Source organism: Crocuta crocuta, unplaced genomic scaffold (assembly GCF_008692635.1).
Source record: "Crocuta crocuta isolate KB4526 unplaced genomic scaffold, BGI_CrCroc_1.0 scaffold338, whole genome shotgun sequence".
In the NCBI taxonomy this organism is placed as follows: Eukaryota; Metazoa; Chordata; class Mammalia; order Carnivora; family Hyaenidae; genus Crocuta; species Crocuta crocuta.
Genome location: NW_027529183.1, coordinates 1,170,033 through 1,174,825, shown reverse-complemented (window position 1 = coordinate 1,174,825; position 4,793 = coordinate 1,170,033). Strand labels below are relative to the sequence as shown.

Here is a 4,793-nt window from a genome sequence, read left to right as displayed (position 1 = left end):
TAAGAGATTGGACCATGCCAATACTGACCCCTCAAGCTAGTTGCTTCTGGACATCTTCCCACACCTCAGCATGGTGGAACGACGTGGCTCCTGCACCATGCCCAGTCACAGCCAGAGCATCCAGCAGAAGTGTGGCTTCAGAGCTCACTGGTGGGTCCAGCAGCGGGGGCCATCAGGCACCTGTGTCCCCTGTAGCAGGAGTCCTGAGTGTTGCATTTTCATGCCCACCCTAGTTTAAACCTTGCCCCACACAGATCGGTTTCTCCATGTAAGCTTGGGGCTAACTTCTCCATGGTTCTATGGGGGAGGAACTACAGCCCCCATTGCTACTGTTGGCCAGGGGATACACCTAGTTCTCCTCCTTGCCATCCCAATGAACCATCTTGAGTCTTTCTCACCTTCCACCATTGCCTGGACAGGTCTTGGTGGCTTTCCTGGTGATGTCACCAAAAGCTTCCTTCTTCAAGGTTCTGAGCCCTTGGCATCATACACTTTTCAGGCCAAAGTTATTGCCTGTGTTCGTTCATAGTTACCATGGAGCCATCCAAGGGCACTCAAGTGCATGGCCTACTTCCATGTGCAACAGCAGCCTTCCTCCTCCTGCAGATCAAGGTCAATAACTCCTACCACAATGATGACCCCATTTTTTCCCTATTGGACCCTGGGCACCAGGAGTTCAAAGCTCCCTGGCATCAGCCATACTTGCCATTCAATAGAGCCATGCTGTGACCACTTGTAAGAGTATGCGCCTCTGGGGACCAGAACCTCCGGCACAGAGTTGTTGAAACGGGAAGTACAACAACCCCCAGCGGGCCGTTAGGAGAGATGGTGAGTACACCTCCATATTCTTCCTACTGGGAAACAAATATATAGAAGCTTCTGATTTCATGCATATATCCCACTGCGAAGAATGTTGCCTCATCCTTTCAAAGCGTTGCCTTGGAGCTGGCATTTAGCTGTCTTCTAGAAGACTGCTCCAGTTCTCCATGAAGCTCGCTGCTTCCAGGCCGTGCAGTGTGTGATATGACGCTGTGAAGCAGGTGCCTCCGTGAATGCTGTGTCGAGTGGGCATCTGCCTAGTGTCAGCACCAGACAGGGGTGTGACTGAAGATTAACACCAGGCCACCCAAACCTGTTACCTAAATAGGTCTCTGGTTGAGGATAAATTGCTGCCCTTCCAGAACAGGACAAGTGGTTTTTTCAGGTGGGAATTATTTCATATTTATTTCATTAATTCATATTAGGGACTTGGCTTTGGTCTCTGTTGCTCACAATTGGACGTTTAGAGGCAGCAATAGCTAGTTCAGCCTTGGTAAGTGGGAGTCCATGTCTTTGGGTCCATAACCAGCCTCCATCTCTGCCAACACGTAAGCCACCCTGCTTATGTGTTCATTGTGCTACTTACGCTGATTCCAAGGTACCCATGACAAAGTCTGGCTGCAGCCATGTAACCGTATCATTTTGTCTACTTGGTTGTTCAGGGACTCTTCTCTGGTGGCTGTTTTCTGCGGGGTGTTAAAATGTGATATAAAATCTCTACTCTCTGTGCTCCCTCTTGTATGTCTGTCTGTTTGTCTCTATCCTCAGACCTGCCATTCCCTTTCCTTCCCCTTATAGGCCAGGCCACTGGCCACCTCCTAGTTGCCTGGATATGTTTTTACCCTGGACATCTTCTCCTTCCACTCAAGGTGATGACCTGAGTACACTTTGCACCTCTGTCAGTTCATATTATTTCCCTCTCCACTTTCTTTCAAGGCTCCTGTCTGTGGTAGTGATGAAGTCACCACCAGTTTAAGCTTGTCTCCTCATGCATAAGGGACCTATCCATAAGCCAAGCTTGGCCATTTCTTCTTCTGCATTTGTCATGTGGGAACCTGCACTTGTCCATGGCCATCAGTGTGAGCTGGGGGAGAGCACTGATAAACCCATGGTGGGTAACATGGGCATCTGGGCTACCTGCTCAAGAAGCTTATGCATGTTCTATCATCATGCTCAAGGTCAATCCCGGATGAACAGGATCCATAGCCTCCCCGAGCTTCTTATTTCTTCTCTGTCATCTGACAGAGTACCTAAGGCATCTTCCCTTTGCTTGACAATGGACATCACCTTTGCCAGGCTTCTAAAGGCCACTCCAACAGTGATTTTGTTCATTCCCTTGGTCCTTGCCAGGGTGTAAACTCTCATGTCCCAAGAAAATGTCTCCATACCAATAAATTCTTGCTTATCTAGTTCCAGCTTCTTTTATCAAAATTCTCAGAAATTCATATGTCGATGATCAAGGAAATCTACTCACCTAAGATCATTCGTGCTATGGTCTGTGTGACCCTGGATAGAACGTCTCACTGAAAATCACAATGGGAGAAAAGAAAATGACCCTTAAATGTGCTCCATTACTAGGAAATATGGATCATTAAATAAAGCATAAAGTGTGAGCATGGGTTGTTCATTTAGAACTTCATAGGCAGGTTAGGGGCATGTGAGATTCCTGCAAGGGATTGATTATCTCAAGGCTCAGATACCATTATTCTAGGAGAGAAATGAGGAACCCCAGCATCTTGTCCCAGGACTGTCACTGAGATTGGGCCCCAGTGTAATCCTACTAAGCATGAGTTTTAGGTCATTAGCTCTCTTCAAGACAATATAAGTTCTCATCATTTACCCAACCAAGGTACTCCCCACACAACCACACCTTTGGATCTGCATATGCTTTTACCAGGTAAGGATTAGGAAAATTCTGACAACAAGATAGACATGGTTTTCCATGTATTCTTGGAAATCTTGCCGATGTAGATTGTATACAATTACGTTGAGACAGTGGGTAAGCTTGTCCCGTTCTCATCTTATTTGCTAATTTTTTTGACCACTCCCAGTACATCTCCTGTTAGTTTGTCTGCCACAAAGCATGCACAAAGGCAGGATTAAAGCAAGAAATTTATTGAAAGAAGGAGCAGGAAAAAGTGGGATTGTTTTGTGGGATTTGCCCACACTTCAGGTTTGACACCCGTGGAAAGAGAAAGGGAAGGAAGGGGATTGGCTAGGAAACATCTTAGACTGTAGTGTGGTTCCCAGAAATTTTTGGCCTGGCTGATAGAGAGCTCATTGGTCCCCCAGTTGCCCCTTTGAGGAGGTTCTAAGGAACATAGGGACAGATTTCAGTGGGGCAGCAGCAAGGCCATCAAGCAACTATGCAGCTTTTAGAGGATATGTATTCTGCAGGATACATTTTCATGGTTGTCACATCAACTATCCAAATAAGAATTTATGAGAACCATTATTTTGAAGTGGAACAAAACTGTATTTGTATCTTTGCTCTTTAGCCTTGGTCTAGTCCTTGGGGCGCCTGGGTGGCTCAGTTGGTTAAGCGTCCAACTTAGGCTCAGGTCATGATCTCATGGTTAACGAGTTTGCACCCCATATCCGGCTCTGTGCTATCAGCTCAGAGCCTGGAGCCTGCTTTGGATTCTATGTCTCTCTCTCTCTCTATCTCTCTCTCTCTCTGCCCCTCCCCTGCTCATGCTGGGTCTCTCTCTTTCCCACTCCCTCTCTTTCTTTCTTTTTCTCTCTCTCAAAAATAAATAAAAACATTAAAAAATGTTTTTAAATAAAATAAAAAACCCTGGGTTAGTTCTTGAGCTTCTCTAACTCTCAATTTTTTCCAGCTGTAAACATGAAGGTCATAGTTACTATTTCACAGCGTCATAGAAAGTATAAGATAGAAGCTCTTAAGATGGAACCTGGTTTGTAAATGTAAGTTCCTCTGAGCATATGAATACGAGAGACCTTTGCATTGTTTGACTATTTTCTTTTGCTATCGAGTGTGCAAAATTTGGTCAGCCATTAAAAAAAGAACACAGAAAGCCTTCTCTTATAATATGTATGAAGAATATACATAGACTCACTTAATAGTGGTTAGAACAGTATGGAAGGTATTACTGATGCCATAGGAATGAAGGCAATGTTTGCTGGTTAAACATCAGTTTAGTATCTGAAACTTAACAGCAAAAAAAATTAACTATGATAACTTATGACAAGAAATGGGGTATGTTATATTTTCTGGCACTTCTTACTAATGACCTCTTTTAAAAATTTCAACCCACCTCTCCTAACTCTCAAAATAATGTGCAATCAAAACATCGACTTTGCTATAGCAATTAATTCTGGTTTATCAGTTAATTTCAGATATTACAGGGTTTCATGCTTCTTACTGTGAATTTAATACTAGATTTTGGATTTCCTTATTATCTTTGGCCTGATTTTTTTGGATTACTGTGAACAAAAATTCTAATGTTTACTTGAAAATGTTTCATTTAAGTTAGGTTAGCCATTCTAAGACTATTCAGATTTAAAAATCTTATATTACCAGCAATTATAGGATGGAAATCAATCCCTGCATACAGAGAAGTTTAAAAAACTAAGAAGGTAAGCATGATGTATAAAATATCACTTTAATAACAATTGTATAATGGAAAATATGATGAGAATTCACTCAAAACAATGACTGATAGTGTCCACTGGTGTCTAGTGGCTAGGAATTATTAGACCTAAATCTGAGGTTTATGATTGGCTTCTTCTGTATTATGTCATAGGGGGGGGGGAATGAATAGAATTCACATAGGCTAGATTTTTTTCTAAGTCAAGATTAATACAGACTGATTAAAAACAACAACAATAAGTTGTTTTGTATTGGTTTAATAAATGGGAAGAATAACTTTGGCCTAAGCAATGAACAGCAACCCTGCAGAGAGGAATCAGACCATGGCCAAAGACTTCCCTCTCCCCATTCTACATTTCCT

The 4,793-nt window shown here is 43.0% G+C and overlaps 1 non-coding gene across 1 annotated transcript; it reads right to left on the bottom strand.

Annotated features, from left to right (window-relative positions):
* Positions 1–2,580: 2,580 nt before the first annotated feature.
* Positions 2,581–2,661, bottom strand: LOC144226749 (small nucleolar RNA SNORD115). The gene has a single exon (XR_013333727.1). It is a non-coding gene; the product is annotated as a small nucleolar RNA SNORD115 (small nucleolar RNA).
* Between the last annotated feature and the right edge of the window lie 2,132 nt (positions 2,662–4,793).